The sequence below is a fragment of the Triturus cristatus genome, chromosome 8, assembly GCF_964204655.1.
Source record: "Triturus cristatus chromosome 8, aTriCri1.1, whole genome shotgun sequence".
In the NCBI taxonomy this organism is placed as follows: Eukaryota; Metazoa; Chordata; class Amphibia; order Caudata; family Salamandridae; genus Triturus; species Triturus cristatus.
The window spans coordinates 1,159,799,911-1,159,818,752 of record NC_140591.1 but is presented as its reverse complement, the minus strand read 5'-3'; the positions used below and the strand labels follow the sequence as shown (position 1 = coordinate 1,159,818,752).

The 18,842-nt window shown below is 48.5% G+C and overlaps 1 protein-coding gene across 3 annotated transcripts in view; it reads left to right on the top strand.

Moving 5' to 3' along the window:
• LOC146805541 (ATP-binding cassette sub-family C member 5-like) overlaps positions 1–18,842 on the top strand; it is a 1,766,780-nt gene that overhangs the window by 1,223,296 nt on the left and 524,642 nt on the right. The window lies entirely within an intron of this gene.

Here is an 18,842-nt window from a genome sequence, read left to right as displayed (position 1 = left end):
AGAACTGCTGTAGTTCAGTACATGAGAGAAGCCCCGCCCACTCCCTTGCCCATATTTTTCATTAGCTTGTGTCTTTGTCCTTTAAAAATGCTGCCTTTGGATTGGTTTATTAGCTTGTTAGTCCCTCCTTATTACAGCCATGTCGTCATTTGTATCCTCCCATGGCTACTGGCCACTTTACTTCGAGTGTTACACGGTACGTGTTATTTAGACTGTGAGCTCTGTTTTCTTTAATGAGGTTCTCCTACTGCCTTCACTACTTCCCCCTCCCTTCCGTTGTCTGTGCCTGCTCACCCCCTCCCCTAGCCGCACTCCCATTGTCCGTGCCTTCTTGCCCCCTTCTCCCCCTCCCGTTGTCCGTGCCTTCTCTCCATCCCCCGCCCGCACTCCTGTTGTTCGTGCCTTCTCCCCCTCACTCCTGTTGTCCGTGCCTCCTCCCACCACCCTCCCCCCGTTGTCCGTGATGACTATCATTTGCAATGCAATAGGTCTCTCGTAAATGCAAGTCCTATTGCATTGCAAATGCTTGTTGGGTTGTTATTAGCGTTCTTCCGATATAGGCTATTGTGATGCTCACTGTTGAACCCTGTTTATATCTGAGCCCAGCTGCTCCCTATACCTCTGCGGGTGCGTTGCCTACCTTTTAACATATATTGAAACAAGCATGTTTTGTAGGGGCCTAATGGCTATCTGTTACAGACTGATGGCCAAGAAACCACCCCCTTTATACCATACATAACTGTTTCCTGTGCATCAGTTAGCTTTGCTGCTGCAAGACATAGAAGTGAACGACTACCATCACTTATCCGTTCTAGGAAGATCCTGAGATCCCCCCATAGCATTATGAACGGTGTGGTACGTAGTTCATGAAAACATAACTTGGTCCTTTGCAAGGGGGCGCCAGGTAGCGCACAACCGTAATGGCCGCTCCTCTGTGAGGCTTCGGTAGCTCGGCCTCTCCTACATTTCTCCTTCATCAATCGGGAGGAAACCTACCTCGTCTGCCACTAGTGCGGAAAGGTGCCCTCCCGCTCCGGTGTCCGATTCCGCCTCCTCCGACGTCAGGAACCCTCCATAAAGTGGACTCTTGGCTGTGGCGGGAGGCGGGCGTGAGACTGCGGGGTGCTCCCTGCGGCTGTTATTGCCACGCAAGTCCCCGGCCTCACACGTGGCACTGGGCCACGGCCCTGGGGATCGACTAGCGCCGCTGTACAGGAGCTGCTCCTCCCGCGCTTTTCAGCAGACCCACAGCACATCGGAGTGATCTCCACACCATCAGCTCCCTGCTACGTAGGCAGCCACTCGGTGGAAAAGGCGAAGATGACTACGTCTCGGGGCTGACCCGGGCGCCCATGGTGAGTGAGCACAGCGGCGGCGTTTGCATGGGGCAGCCTGGACGCGGACTCAAACCCTCCCCGGTGTCTGCCCTTCGCCTGCCCAGCCGCGAGTGCCACTCCTCACCAAACACCATAGGATGGAGCGGACATGCTGCTAATCTGGCCCCATTTGAATTCTGTGCGGCATTGTGAGGAGCCGGCGCCTGCGACCTGCATTTGAGGTGGGGAGATACCGCCACAAATCCTCGCCGCCTTTCCATCCTTCCTAAATTCGGCCCCCCACGACAGTCTGCAGCGAGCTCTCTGCTTCTCCTACAATGAGTATTATAAGAGCTTGCGCTGCTGCTGGAACCTGCAACCTATCCCTGCTATAGCTCCTCTTCACTGTACCGGAGGCGCTTAAGTTGTCTAACGGCCAGAATCCAGAGCATCTCACTGGTGGTGGCCCATGCCTGATGCTTACTGCTCAACCTAATGTATGGACCTCTGCTGCCACTCATGCTGTGACGCTGAGCTCGCTCCAGCCTGGCATTCTCTGCTAAAAGTCTTGACATCACCACCAACTGTCTCCTACTACTTCCATCCCTCCTGCGGTTAGGGTGACGCCTTCTCTGGCCCTGGACTTGGGACCTTATTTTTTGCTTACTACACGACCTGGCTTAGACGGAGTGCAGGCAGCACTCGAGAAAGCAAAGCCCACACAACCTCAACTTGCTAACATGGGGAAACCAGAAGGCCGGCAATCCAGACTTGTTTTCGATGCAAGGAGGACGGTTACTCGTTCATGCGCGGAGGAGCAGTCCCAAACCGTTGAGGATTCCACCCAAGCACAATCTTCTGCTTCTGATGATGAGGTAAAAACGTTATTGCTGGCAATGCAGCAGAGTCTCATGGCCTTGTCGGGCAAGATGGACACGATGAACAGTCGCTTCGCTGGTGCTGAAGGTAGACAAGCATGATGAGCAAATAAAGGAAGCAGACAGAAGAATCTCAGACACGGAAGATACTACGTCCCAAATGCAGCAACAAATAAGGCAAATGGACAAGCTCCTGAAAGTAATAGCCTCCAAAAACGAAGACCTGGAGGCTAGAAGTCGCAGGAATAACATACGCATCATAGGCATCTCGGAATCCACAAACACTGGGCGTATGGAAGACTACATTGAGCGCCTCCTACGCGACACCTTCGGAGCAGGCGCCTTCTCCCCTCACCTGACTGTGGATCGTGCACACCGGTCGCTTGGCCCTCGTCCTCCTCCAGGCAGTGTTTAACGTCCAACGTCCTATAGTCGCATGGCTCCTTAACTACCGCGACCGGGACGCCGCAATCCGGATGGCACGTGAGCAGAAAACATTGACATATGAAGGCATGGACTTCACCATCTATCCTGACTTCGCTGTAAGTTCCTCACAGTGAGGCAGAAGCTCCGTAAGCCGCAAATTGACTTTGCACTCTTGTATCCGGCGCGCCTAAGGGTCACTCATCATGGCAAGCAGAGCGTATTTTTGAACCCGCAACAAGTTGAAGAGTTCCTCAAATGCATCAATCGACAGTCACCTCGCCGGAATTCCGATGATCATTCCTCCATTTCCCATTCTCCGGACGCCAGTGGCCCCTCGTAAAAGTGAAAGTAGCTGGAACATTCCGACACACCTAATCCTTCATAACACAAGCTGTCACTCTGCTACCCTACGTTTCTTTGCCCTGTAGGCAGCGGAAAAATTCTGTACTTCCCCTGGTGGCTTGATCTACAATCTACTAGACAATGACAGCTAAGTGTACCTTGCACCCTTGGTTCTAAGTTGGTCTTGTTTGGCCGGTTTTGATCAGTTTGGGTATTGTTGGGCTCAGGGCGGGAAATGTAATTCCGAAACAATTGGGGTGCTGTTGTGGGAGGGATGGGGGGGGGCAAAGAGTTTGCTTTCATGTTCACTGTTAACGATATAGCTGCATCACGGCAAACAGACATATGGTATCACATTACTTCTTACACACAGTCCATAGTGGGCTCGCAGACACTTATAGCTCACCTTTGGCACCTATGGCTGACTTGACGGCTCACCGGAGCTTACAGATTGTCACTTGGAATGTGCGAGGGCTGGGGGACTCGCAAAAGCGTCGCTAGCTTTTAGCGTACTTAGATAGGCACCACATACATATAGTGCTACTTCAAGAAACGCATATTAATCTCTTGCATCCCACTACATTTGTCACTAAGTGGATAGACCACTGACTATTCTCCTCGTACTCTTCCTACGCCAGAGGCACGGCTATACTTATAAAAAAGCAGACTCCGTTTGCCTTGGCAGGGACAATACTTGATCACAATGGGAGATACTCCATTGCATGGGGACAACTAGGCACGGACTCTATTACCCTGGTGAGCTGTTACGGCCCGAACGTGGACACTCCTGAGTTTTTCACTGTATTATGGGGAAACATTTTAGACATAGGTTCCACTCAAATAATATAGGGTGGGGACTTTAATGTAGCACTGAACCCAGCCGATGACAGATCGAATCCCGCACCACATCATTATAATAGGTCATACCACGCCCTGCAGAGCATTACGGCGGAAACTGGTTTACTAGATGCTTTGCGTTATTTTCACCCACTCACACGGGAAGGCACATACTTTACAACACAAGCTGCCTCATGAGCCCGTTTAGATTACTACTTATTATCTCGTGGACTAGGTCCCTTAATAAAGGATGTCACACACCTGGTCCGAACATATTCCGACCACTCCCCGGTTAAATTCACAATTGTCCCACCAGGGTATAATAAACCACGCCGCACTTGGAGGTTACAGCCCTTAACGCTGCTTGATGCGGTATTTCACAGCGAATTGGGAGACAAAATTCAAGACTTCTTCCGTCGCAATAGAGGCTCTGTAGATGATGTGGAAACTATCTGGGAAGCCTTCAAGGTGACAGTCCGGGGGTTCTGTATCTCCAAAGGTTCGGGAGTCCTTAGAGACATACAGTGTACTCTCAGATGAGTAGAGGCAGAACTTAGAGCCCTAGAGTCCCAACTGAGCATGGGGGGCGGTAAAGACGGCCAGCATGCCTTCCGGGAAAAGCTATCGGAATACACGGAGATTGCAGATTGGGAAACAAAATTTAAAGGGAAATACTGGGTTGCCCGACGCTACGGAGAGGGGGAGTGCCCCGGGAAGACCCTAGCCGAAACTATACGCCGTCCACACTTCTCTAATCATGTACTGGAAATCACTGGTCCTGGGGAGACATTACAACGTGACACTACTGAAATACTTACGACATTCACTGCCCACTATTCTGCGCTCTATACTTCACAGCGAAGGGATCACTTTGAACTTGACAGTTTTCCAGGGGACGTAGCCCTTGGGTGGCTGGGTGATTCGCAGAGGGTGTTTCTATGCGCCCCCTTCAAATCGGACGAAATCCGAGAGGCCATCATGCAGATGCAGTCTGGGCTTGCCCCAGGTCTCGACGGGCTGCCTGCTGAATTTTACAAAACTTACATAGCTCTGCTGGCCCCGATCTTAAAAGAGATATATGAAAAATTGCTTGAGGCTGGCACACTTCCCCCCTCCATGAGTGAGGCACTCATCACATCCCTGCTTAAACCCGGGAAACCTTCTATTCACTGTGATTCCTTTCGGTTGTTATCCCTAATTAATTGCAACACCAACATTTTCTCAAAAGGCATTGCAAATCGCCTAGCCCTATTACTGGAAAAGTTAGTACTCCCTGATCAGGCGGGCTTTGTCCCTGGCAGAGCTATCACACACAATCTTCGTACTCTATTTTCCATTCTGCAGAACGCTGCTCCTGAACTGCCGCTGGCGGCGTTTTTTTTAGATGCCACTAAAGCGTTCGACTCTGTGGAATGGGATTATCTACTCGGGGTACTACAGCGCATGGGGTTCCCTCCTTTATTCCTGTCCTGGATACGACTGCTGTATCAACTCCCGACGGCAAGAGTTTTAATCAACGGTCATCTGCTGGACACGTTCCCCATATCTAGAGGCACGCAGCAGGGGTGCCCGCTCTTGCCTCTACTTTTTGCACTCGCAATCGAACCCTTGGCGTCTAAATTGCGACAACATCACCAAGACAAAGCTTTGCGATGCAACCTACGACAAATCCTCATATCTTTATATGCGGATGATATCACCCTCTATGTAAGGAGTCCGCAGGAAAACTTAAGCACACTCCTGCGAGAATTTATAATTTTCGGGAAACTCTCTGAGATACATATAAATTGGGGGAAGTCGCAGTTATTTCCCTTAATACCTGCAGCTTCTCGATTCCCCTTGGACTTCCCACTGGAATGGTGTGACTCGGTCCTACGCTATCTCGGTATTGTAATATCTAGAGACAGGTACGAGCTGATGCGACTCAACTATGGTACTGCTATAAATCGTATCGACACCCAAATCCTCATCCAGATCGACAACTCTCCCACGGCCCACGTACGGATGCAGAAGATTCTGAAGTACACAGTCAACTGGATGACGGCCAATTCTCTCAAAATCAACCCAGACAAAACCGAGGTTTTGGCCATTATCACGGACACCAATCCCTGGAGTGACCTTTTTTGGCCACAAGTGCTTGGTCCTACTCCCACGCCAGCTTCAGTAGTAAAGAGTCTAGGCATAAAAATAGACACCAAGCTCTCCATGTCCCACCAGGTTTCTACCATGATGGGAACATGCGTGGGCTTGCTGTGACAGCTACGTAGGCTTGCCCCTCTTCTTTTATTTACGGCACTCCTTATGGTAGTATCAGCAACGATCATTTCATGCCTAGACTATGGGAATTCTCTGTATATTGGCCTCCCAGGGAATCGGTTAAAAAAGCTCCAGGTAATCATGACCGATGCTGCAAGACTGATTTTCAGGCTCCCAAGGCAAGCTCATGCTACCCCCCCTACTGCAGCAGCTTCACAGGCTCCCGGTCAAGCAGAGAACCAGATTTAAAGGGCTATGTAATGCTCACAAAGTCATCCACGGTCTGGCCCCAGCATATATTAAGGAACGCCTGGTAAATTACGTGCCAGGGCGCTCCCTCCGGTCCTCGGATGCGGGCTTGCTGGCCTGCCCCGCTTCAACATCGCCTCCAAAGACGGCAGAGCCTTCTCTACAACCATTCCTCAACTTTGGAATAAGCTGCCCCCAGACCTTCGTAAAGAACCTGTCCTCCTCCCATTTTGGAAGAAGCTAAAAACACTCCCTTTTACTGAAGCCTGTGGCACATATTAGGCCATGTTGGACACACACTCCTGTAGATGTGCTGAGGTTGGGCTCTCTCTCATAGCGCTTAGAGACCAGTAGGTGATTACGTGCTCTAGAAATCCCAATTAACAATAGCAATAACAATAACAATATTGCAGGCAATGTCAATAGATGGATCTCCCTGCCACTATCCGTGGCAGGGCGGGCTGCCTTAGTTAAAATGGTGGTCCTTCCACAACTCCTCTTTTTTTAAACATCCCATATTATCCAGGTTGACATTTTTTCCAGACACTCCGGTCAGACATGATACGACTGATATGGGAGGGCAGACAACCACGGTTACAGTGGAAAGTGTTTACTTTACGCAGTCATATGCCCAGGGGGGCTTCGATGTACCGGATTTCGAGTTGTGCTGCATATGTGCGCAGGCCCATTATGCTTTCTACTGGTTCCATCCTCCTAGATATATGCCACAGATTGCAGCAGAGCTCTGGCTAGCGGATCCCATCCCATTGGATGGCATGCTGAGCAGAACCCCCCTGCACACGTGGCACTACGCCTACCACGATTACATGTACAGTGGACGCTTGGCGTCGCATTCTGACTCTACTTCAAGGTTGGGTATTGTACTCACTGCTCCTCCCGCTCTCCTATCATCCACGCATGCCACTGCTACGTGAAGCAGGGTTCCTCAAACTCTGTGAGCGCTCCAAAATTTCCACATGGAGGATCTCTACCACAAAGGTAAATTTCGCACCTCTGAACAATTGTTTCAAAGGCTGCAACCCTCCTCACTAGATGTTTTCCTTTATGACCGGCTCCGCCAAAGCATACGATCCATCACCACAGAGTGATGGATCGTATGCCTTGCTCCCTTACACATGCTGTTCTGTGTTGCCTCGCCGGGGCACTTATTCTCCACGCTTTATCACGCTATACGTACACAACAGGTGGAACTTCCCTGCTCGTCTTGAGCTAAGTGGAACCTGGAACTGGGGTATGACACAACAGAAGACCAATGGACATACTGCTGCCTTCAAACAGAACAAATAACCGCAAGTGCTAGACTACGCATTACACATTACAAATTCCTGCAACTCCAATATTATACCCCTGCTAAAATGTTCCGATTTAATTTGAGTGCCACACATAGTTGTGCGAGATGCGGCAGCCCAGGGGCCGACGTTTTACACCTGGCCTGGGATTGCCCACGAGTGAGTGAATAATGGACCCAAGTCTTCAATGCCTTAGACCAGATGGTTTCTATTACCTTAGAATGCACGCCCTTAACAGCATTGTTAGGTTACACTAAACTTATCCCCAAGTCATGTCACAAATATCTCACCATTGCATTATTGTTAGCTAAGCGTAGAGTGGCTTGCAGATGGGGAAGGGGGCGAGCACCAAAATTCAAGGAGTGGCTTGATGATTTGATCTATTGCCAAGATCAATTAACTCTGTATGCTGAAACGTTGCCACGTGCCTCGCAGCCAAGAAATATATGGAGTCCCCTACAGGGCTACCTTCTCGCACGCTCGACAGCATCCCCATCTGACATGCTGGAGGCAGTGGCGCAGTAAAGGTCCTCATTTTTTCAGAATTCTGTTACTTGCTGGACACTCATGCCGATTTTATTACTTGATGTACATTATTGATCTAATGCATCCACCGTGATGTGCGTCACAGCTTACGAGGATTCCATGGAGCTTTAGTGTTCCTCTGTGAGATTCTGTATCTAGCTCAGTGACTGATGCTTTTGTTGCCAAATAGGTGTCTTTAACTTGATATGTAAAGAGCAGTCGGAACCTCAGTATGAGGTACAGAATACACATCCCAGCTAAATGTACTATATATTGTGTACTCACCTGTGTGAAGATGCCAATGATTCTATTTTTATTTTACCATGTCTGATGATTGCTGCTATGAACTGTTTTGTGATCTACCTGTTTTAAAACAATAAAAATAAATAATAATTAAAAAAAACGTAGTCCTTTACAGTGTTAATAGTATCAAATAGAAGAATATTTAATCTTTCTCTGAAGTACATTTTCTTTTTTTGTGTGCGGTTTTATAGAACGCGAACTTGACTGCATCAGAGTGCTTTTCATGAGCACCAGTTGCTTTACAAACGGACACATTCCCTTTTTTAGGCACGGGAAATTAAGTAATTTGCCCGGAATCAAACTCAAAACTGGTTCCCCATCTTAAATTTCGGCCGCTCAGGCCGGTTGCAGGCAGGGTCCGACTGACCTATAGGGCAATCAGGCAGAGCCTTATGGGCTGGTCTGACAGGCCAGTTTGTGGAACAGACTTTTGTCTGTTAGTAAACCGGTTTTTATTGTTGATTTCCCTGATACTAAACCACATATATTGCTTGCAGCAAGCACAAATGCTTGTATTCTCCCATACCAGGTGTCTCCAACCGGTAGCTCATTAGCTAATGTAGCTCTTCAGCTACCTCTGAGTAGCTCACCTGTTTGCATCCTGGCTTATTAAATTAAAAAGCTTTTGTTTGGTTGAATTAATATACATACAAATACATTGAGATTATACAACACTAATAATATTAGTAGCTCTCAATGCGTTTCATTGAACATGAGTAGTTTTCCGTATAGAAATGGTTGGGGACCCCTGTCCCATACCCTGCAAAACACCTATACAGCATTACTTTACAGGATGAAAACTGCCCCGATCTCCAAATGTGGCCCACCTTTTTAGTTATGTGATTCTCTAATGGGCGACACTTTTATTTTGGTGCCCGTGTCTATTACCTGTCTCAGTCCCACCCTGGTTACAGGAATCACAGGTTTAAGGATTGTGATTCAGCCAAATACACCACATATGGATGTCTTGAGGATCGGATGAGTACATCTGCTCAGGACACTGTTGATAAGATTTAAGCATCTCAAGGGGTGCCATTTGACAAGTCTGCGGTCCAGGTTATCTATGTTGATTAGCTAACAGGCGTTAGTAAAGGGTAAAGAGAGCCAATTTCAGCCAGAACCCTGTTTTTTTGCAGTGGCAGCTGGGGAAATACAAAAATGGTGCTGGCAGCAAATCAGTTGTTTCGACCAACAGACAGCATTCTGAGAAACCAGCAGCAATGTCTTTAGGGTCAACGCCAAAGCTCTCAATTAGGGCTCATATCTGAATCTAGAATCTGAAAGAGACAACTAGTTATGGATTCCTCACCTTAGAATTACCCCCAGGCATCAGACTGGATCCGGAAAATGTTTCCTCAGCAGTACCTCTACGCATCAATAGGTGACGTCGGTAGACTCCGCGTTTGACATTGGCGCTTTAGTCGCCGGAATGACGTTGCGGTATCTACTTAGACGCCGCCATTGCACGCTGACGTCAGTTCTTTCTTTTTCCGCGCCAGCCAGAGCAGATCCAGAGAGAGTGGTACCTCGAGTCACTTTTTGACTCCGTTTTTGCAACTTTTGGCGACACCATTTTTGAGTCGATCAACTCTTGGTGCACGGAGGGATGTCACGTCGGATCGGCTTCAAGGCTTGCCACTCCTGTCGCAAATTGATGTCGTTCACGGACCCGCACCTCGTGTGCCTTTGGTACCTGGACTGTAACCATGATCCGAAGTCGTACTCTGACTGCCGGGCCATGAACCCAAAGTTTTTGCAAAGCGGTCCCGAAAGCTTCTCGAGGCCCGGCAGTCCACTCTGCGCCGTTCGAGGTCCCGGTCGAGAGGGAGGCCGCGGGACCTGTCACGGAGCCTCCACCACCACTCGTCATCGAAGTCTTTGTCTTCGGGTGAGTCAAAGCACAAGAAGAAGGCGAAGAAACATCGTCGCTCTTCACGTTCTCCCCATCAGTTGGCCGACGTGATGCGGGAAGAGGAAGGTAGTTGTCCGGCTCCGCCTGTGGAGCCTGTTGGGTCGACTCCGGCCTTCCCTCCCTTTCCGGGAGCCAGAGCAGCCCCTGCCCAGCTTCGCAGCTTTTACGAAGCCTTGCATTCAATCTTCGGGCAGCCCGACTCTGCCAGCGTGCCCTCAGTCCCCTCGGACTCGGTTGGGGTCTCTAGGCCTTCGATGTCGGCAGCTTTGACTCCGGCACTGCAGGGCCCCTAAGGATCCAGGCCTGGATCCGGATTGGCACCGGTCGACCTTGTGACACCTCCTCCTGCGCCAAATCCAGTAACGAAACCCCCGTCGCCTCCAACACCGGTTGTGTTCCCAGCCGGCTTCAGACCCAGCCTGCCCTTCGACTAGGACACAGAGCCGGACCGACGTCACCGACGTCCGCCGACCGGTACTTTTGTACCCCTGTTCTCCCCTGATGTTTCCTACCGCCCTCAGTGGCACCAGGAGAGGGTGAGGCAGACTGGGAGGGGTCTGTGGACCCTCTTGCAGACCAGTTAGAGGAACCGGACTGTAGAAAGGAGTTACGCCAGTGATCTGGACAACTCCCCAGACCTTGGCATGCTTTCTCCCCCTACCGTGGCAACGGAGGAGGGTGCATCTTACACAGTGGTGTTGCGTAGGGCAGCCGAGGCCTTAAACCTCAAGCTTCCTACGGTGGCGGTCAGGACTAACGTCCTGACCGAGGTGCTTCAGCCGTCAGCGGCTTCTTCGGAACCCCTACTGCCATTCAATGAGGCTCTCAGGGACATCCTTTTGGGCACTTGGTCCAAGCCCAACACAGTAGCTCCTGTGGACAGGATGATTGCCCAACACCACCGCCCTGCCCCGGACGACTCCATTTTCCTCTCTTATCATCCTACTCCTGAGATCTTGGTAGTCCAGGCCTCAACGTCCAAAGGCGCATTCCCTAATGCACCACCTGATAGGGTATCCAAGAAGCTGGACCACCTTGGGAAGAAGATGATTTCTTACTCCAGCTTGGGACTGCGGTCGGTGAACAGCTCATGTCCATTGGGCTGTTACTCACACTCGGTGTGGGACACGGTTGCGCAGGTGTTGCCACAGTGCCCGGAGGAGGCCCGGGCCGTGCTCTCCTGTGCTGTTGCTGAATAGAGAGACGCAGCGAAGTTCACCATCCGGTGTGGGCTGGACACCGCTGACTCACTGGGCAGGACGATTTCCATGTCAGTAGCACTGAGACGCTACGTCTGGTTGAGGTCCACTGGCTTTTCGGGGGATGTCCAAGCAACGCTTTTGGACATGCCCTTTGATGGCTGTCGCCTGTTCAGCGACAAGGCAGACAACACGCTCAAGCGATTTAAGGATTCTAGGGCTACGGCCAGATTCTTAGGCCTTGCATCCACCTCCCGCCCAGCGCAGTCTGCTTTTCGCCCCTTTCATGGCTACAGTAGGTGTGCCCCGCCACGTCCCGCCCAGGGCCACAGGACTGCGCAAGCTGTCCAGCCTTTGTGCGGCTGGGGACGTGGATCCCACCGCTGTGGGTCGGGGGCCAGCTGGCAGGCCAGTCCACCAGCGCCCCCTCTGCAGCAGCCTCCAAACCCTCCTAGTCCGACCATTCAGGCCCATCAGTTGCCAGTGGGCGTCAGGATTGGCCATCTTCTCCACCACTGGCTCAACACACTGTCAGTTAGGTGGGTTTTGCAGATAGTCCGAAGGGGCTACTCCCACCCCTTCGAGACTTCCCCTCCTTCCATACCACCAAAATTCCATCGCATTTCGGAGGATCACCTGGCCCGTCTCCAACAGGAAGTTACGTCTCTCTTGGCCAAGGGAGCCATTGAGCGTGTTCCTATCCCAGAAGTGGGTCGTGGTTGTTATTCCCACTACTTTCTGGTGCCCAAGAAGGACAAGGGCCTGCGTCCTATCTTGGATCTAAAGCGTTCGAATCTGTGGAATGGGATTATCTACTCGGGGTACTACAGCGCATGGGGTTCCCTCCTTTATTCCTGTCCTGGATACGACTGATGTATCAACTCCCGACGGCAAGAGTTTTAATCAACGGTCATCTGCTGGACACGTTCCCCATATCTAGAGGCACGCAGCAGGGGTGCCCGCTCTTGCCTCTACTTTTTGCACTCGCAATTGAACCCTTGGCGTCTAAATTGCGACAACATCACCAAGACAAAGCTTTGCGATGCAACCTACGACAAATCCTCATATCTTTATATGCGGATGATATCACCCTCTATGTAAGGAGTCCGCAGGAAAACTTAAGCACACTCCTGCGAGAATTTATAATTTTCGGGAAACTCTCTGAGATACATATAAATTGGGGGAAGTCGCAGTTATTTCCCTTAATACCTGCAGCTTCTCGATTCCCCTTGGACTTCCCACTGGAATGGTGTGACTCGGTCCTACGCTATCTCGGTATTGTAATATCTAGAGACAGGTACGAGCTGATGCGACTCAACTATGGTACTGCTATAAATCGTATCGACACCCAAATCCTCATCCAGATCGACAACTCTCCCACGGCCCACGTACGGATGCAGAAGATTCTGAAGTACACAGTCAACTGGATGACGGCCAATTCTCTCAAAATCAACCCAGACAAAACCGAGGTTTTGGCCATTATCACGGACACCAATCCCTGGAGTGACCTTTTTTGGCCACAAGTGCTTGGTCCTACTCCCACGCCAGCTTCAGTAGTAAAGAGTCTAGGCATAAAAATAGACACCAAGCTCTCCATGTCCCACCAGGTTTCTACCATGATGGGAACATGCGCGGGCTTGCTGTGACAGCTACGTAGGCTTGCCCCTCTTCTTTTATTTACGGCACTCCTTATAGTAGTATCAGCAACGATCATTTCATGCCTAGACTATGGGAATTCTCTGTATATTGGCCTCCCAGGGATCGGTTAAAAAAGCTCCAGGTAATCATGACCGATGCTGCAAGACTGATTTTCAGGCTCCCAAGGCAAGCTCATGCTACCCCCCTACTGCAGCAGCTTCACAGGCTCCCGGTCAAGCAGAGAACCAGATTTAAAGGGCTATGTAATGCTCACAAAGCCATCCACGGTCTGGCCCCAGCATATATTAAGGAACGCCTGGTAAATTACGTGCCAGGGCGCTCCCTCCGGTCCTCGGATGCGGGCTTGCTGGCCTGCCCCGCTTCAACATCGCCTCCAAAGACGGCAGAGCCTTCTCTACAACCATTCCTCAACTTTGGAATAAGCTGCCCCCAGACCTTCGTAAAGAACCTGTCCTCCTCCCATTTTGGAAGAAGCTAAAAACACTCCCTTTTACTGAAGCCTGTGGCACATATTAGGCCATGTTGGACACACACTCCTGTAGATGTGCTGAGGTTGGGCTCTCTCTCATAGCGCTTAGAGACCAGTAGGTGATTACGTGCTCTAGAAATCCCAATTAACAATAGCAATAACAATAACAATATTGCAGGCAATGTCAATAGATGGATCTCCCTGCCACTATCCGTGGCAGGGCGGGCTGCCTTAGTTAAAATGGTGGTCCTTCCACAACTCCTCTATCTTTTTTTAAACATCCCATATTATCCAGGTTGACATTTTTTCCAGACACTCCGGTCAGACATGATACGACTGATATGGGAGGGCAGACAACCACGGTTACAGTGAAAAGTGTTTACTTTACGCAGTCATATGCCCAGGGGGGCTTCGATGTATCGGATTTCGAGTTGTGCTGCATATGTGCGCAGGCCCATTATGCTTTCTACTGGTTCCATCCTCCTAGATATATGCCACAGATTGCAGCAGAGCTCTGGCTAGCGGATCCCATCCCATTGGATGGCATGCTGAGCAGAACCCCCCTGCACACGTGGCACTACGCCTACCACGATTACATGTACAGTGGACGCTTGGCGTCGCATTCTGACTCTACTTCAAGGTTGGGTATTGTACTCACTGCTCCTCCCGCTCTCCTATCATCCACGCATGCCACTGCTACGAGAAGCAGGGTTCCTCAAACTCTGTGAGCGCTCCAAAATTTCCACATGGAGGATCTCTACCACAAAGGTAAATTTCGCACCTCTGAACAATTGTTTCAAAGGCTGCAACCCTCCTCACTAGATGTTTTCCTTTATGTCCGGCTCCGCCAAAGCATACGATCCATCACCACAGAGTGATGGATCGTATGCCTTGCTCCCTTACACATGCTGTTCTGTGTTGCCTCGCCGGGGTACTTATTCTCCACGCTTTATCACGCTATACGTACACAACAGGTGGAACTTCCCTGCTCGTCTTGAGCTAAGTGGAACCTGGAACTGGGGTATGACACAACAGAAGACCAATGGACATACTGCTGCCTTCAAACAGAACAAATAACCGCAAGTGCTAGACTACGCATTACACATTACAAATTCCTGCAACTCCAATATTATACCCCTGCTAAAATGTTCCGATTTAATTTGAGTGCCACACATAGTTGTGCGAGATGCGGCAGCCCAGGGGCCGACGTTTTACACCTGGCCTGGGATTGCCCACGAGTGAGTGAATAATGGACCCAAGTCTTCAGTGCCTTAGACCAGATGGTTTCTATTACCTTAGAATGCACGCCCTTAACAGCATTGTTAGGTTACACTAAACTTATCCCCAAGTCATGTCACAAATATCTCACCATTGCATTATTGTTAGCTAAGCGTAGAGTGGCTTGCAGATGGGGAAGGGGGCGAGCACCAAAATTCAAGGAGTGGCTTGATGATTTGATCTATTGCCAAGATCAATTAACTCTGTATGCTGAAACGTTGCCACGTGCCTCGCAGCCAAGAAATATATGGAGTCCCCTACAGGGCTACCTTCTCGCACGCTCGACAGCATCCCCATCTGACATGCTGGAGGCAGTGGCGCAGTAAAGGTCCTCATTTTTTCAGAATTCTGTTACTTGCTGGACACTCATGCCGATTTTATTACTTGATGTACATTATTGATCTAATGCATCCACCGTGATGTGCGTCACAGCTTACGAGGATTCCATGGAGCTTTAGTGTTCCTCTGTGAGATTCTGTATCTAGCTCAGTGACTGATGCTTTTGTTGTCAAATAGGTGTCTTTAACTTGATATGTAAAGAGCAGTCGGAACCTCAGTATGAGGTACAGAATACACATCCCAGCTAAATGTACTATATATTGTGTACTCACCTGTGTGAAGATGCCAATGATTCTATTTTTATTTTACCATGTCTGATGATTGCTGCTATGAACTGTTTTGTGATCTACCTGTTTTAAAACAATAAAAATAAATAATAATTAAAAAAAACGTAGTCCTTTACAGTGTTAATAGTATCAAATAGAAGAATATTTAATCTTTCTCTGAAGTACATTTTCTTTTTTTGTGTGCGGTTTTATAGAACGCGAACTTGACTGCATCAGAGTGCTTTTCATGAGCACCAGTTGCTTTACAAACGGACACATTCCCTTTTTTAGGCACGGGAAATTAAGTAATTTGCCCGGAATCAAACTCAAAACTGGTTCCCCATCTTAAATTTCGGCCGCTCAGGCCGGTTGCAGGCAGGGTCCGACTGACCTATAGGGCAATCAAAATAGTACAAACGGTTCTGTCGGGTAAACAATATTACTTTTAGAAAAAACCTTCATTTGTTTGCATATACGAACACACATAGAGACCATAAGTAGTTTTCAGAACAGCTTTATGAATTGCATCATTCATAGATAACTAATTGTAATGGCTGTCAAAGTGTGAAACACAGTTGTGACAAAGTGACATAAAGTGCTCAGTGCTGTGGTGAAAAGTGCATAATATATACAGTGTGATTTTTGGAGGTATTAATAATTTACAGAGGCCAGTTAAGCGAATATTCGAAACAATCTGCAGATGGATTGAATGAGTCTTTTATGCAGAGTATTTCCAACTGATCCTTGACCAAATGTCGACGTTTCAACCCTAGGTAGCGTAATTCGCTAGTCAATACGGGTCTTCATCAGGACAGGGAGTGACAGCCTATAAAATAGTAAGGAGTTATGGTCAGGTGCGTTCGAGAGACTGAATGCCGTTTAAATTGGTGCATGCAGGGTGAAGACTCACCAAAAGGAAGCCCAATGTAACTTGTGGGGCGGTATGTGAAGAGAGGCAGACAGGTGCAGTAGTATCCTGTACAACCTGGCTAGGAATCAATTAAAAAGATTTAGTATTGGTCTTATAATGGCTGTCAAAAATGATCGCATTATAGAAGAGACACTTTTAAACTCACTTGGTGGGTAGGTGAATTCTTTCTCATAAATGGTTGACGTCGAATCGTTAGATAAATGAATTAAACGACCCGCGTAGGGGATTAGTCCAGGGCTGAAATTACGTGAGGATAGACAAGGTTTTGTCCTCAGGAGGAACGAATCACTGTGGGAATAGAATAAATAAAGGAACTCAGTCAAGATTTAAAAGTTTAAAAAGGACGAGGCGTCTAATTGAGGGGAGACAAGGTTAAAGTGCATGAAGATCTCAACTCACCGAAGTCAGCGTGGCCTAGAGCAATTACTTGATGCTCAGTAGCGCGCAGGCAAGCGTCCTGTCTTTCGCGAAGGCTGTCAGCGAATGTGTGACAGACGCTGTCAGTTAATATTGAGGAAGGGGGCGCGTTGTGAGTGGCGCGTGCGGCCGCGTCATGTATTGGTTGCTAAGAGACGCTCGTGACGCAGACATCAGAGAGCCTGAATACTGGTTCGCTGTGGTGAGGGATCCGGATTGGATAGAATGTCCGTTGCTGGAGCAACGACGTGAGCGTTCGTTGCTAAGGACCCCAGTGTATGCAATCAGACTATTGGCTAGGACAACGACGTCAAGCTTTCGTGACCGGACCATCCAAGCGCGAACAGCTGATTATTGAGGGCGGTCTAGTGAAGACTCGCACGGTGTTTTAATTAGTCAGGGATTGTCAATATGGAGTTCATTGTAATCCCTCTTTGGTTTCAACCCAATCAATTAGTCCCAGCTACTAGACACTTATCGCATGTGTCTTGTCTCTCCAAGTCCTGCGGGAAAGGAATCTAAGTGATTCAGATTGGTGTTAGAAATGAAACTTGCGGGATGGCACAGTAAGGATTTTTCTACACGTAATCAAATCATGCACACAAATCACGTATTAGAAGCATTAGTAAAACAGATGAAATAAGGATTTAGCACCTTATCTATCAATATGCCAAGGACCTTTCAGCAAGCATTTTCATATCACGCATATAATTTCTATTAAGAAGTTTTGAAATATTGTGATTATGCACATTGATTCAGAAGTAAAAGGTCAACAAATAACAGGTGATTTCTAACACAGGAATCTGAGACATATCTAGAATGTGTTGATCACGTTTTTGAAGCATTTGCTGAGTAGATGAGTAAAATAATTAGAAACCTTATATATTGGTGTGCCAAAGACCTTTCTGCAAGCATTTTAAGCATACAATTCATATATTGAAATTAAAGTATTGTATTGTTGTACATTATTTCAAAAGTGGGAAGTCAACAAATTGCAGGTGATTTTTAACACAGGAGTCTATGCTACTTATTCTGAGACATATATGAGTACCTCAGCTTTAAAGCCTAGTCTATGTCAAAGTATGGCACAGCGTGGTCTGTGTTAAAATCGGCAAGCAAGAGCATGCACGGGGAAATCATGTAACAGTTGTTAAAAGTCACTGTATTGTAGATCCTGTAGTGGAACAATAATGGAGATTTTTAAAAAACTAAAGTTGCCCCATCTGTCTTGCAGTCTCCTCGTTTTCGTTCAACCCGGTCTGTACCGAGTTGAGCAAATGGATCCATCTACATTCTTTGTAGTTTAAGGTCCCAGAAATTGCACCTCCTCTAACATTAGGGCTAACCTTCTCTAGGATCCACCATTTGATGCTGTCTGGAGGGTGATTGTGTGTCACAAAATGCTCGACCATAGGCGCACCTTGCACTTTGCACCTAATCCTGCTAGTATGCTGGAGAATTCTAGCCTTTGCTTTTTGGATAGTTTGTCCTACATAGATAAGGCCACAGGGACAGAGAATGGCATAGACAACCTGCGAGCTGTTGCAATTAGTGAAGTGGGGCAATTTGTATGTTTTGTTCTCATATGTGAAGCTGTTCCCCTCTTGGCAGAGGTCGCATGCTTTACATTGCCCACATTTATGGTGTCCCGACACAGGTGGTAGTCCAAAATAGTTCCTCAAATCAGGTTGTTTGGGTGGTTCAAGAAACGCTCGTACTAGCGAGTCTTTGATATTTTTGCCCCGCTTGAATGCAAAGATGGGGTCTTGCTGGGTCATCAGTTCACTCGCTACCAGGTTCCAGTACTTCTTCACGATTTTTTTGATGTCATTACTCTTGGTATTGAATGTTGTGACACAAACGATGTTGTTGTTTTTGGTGTCTTTAGTTTTGACTTCCAACAGCTGTTCTCGTGGACAGTACCAAGCAC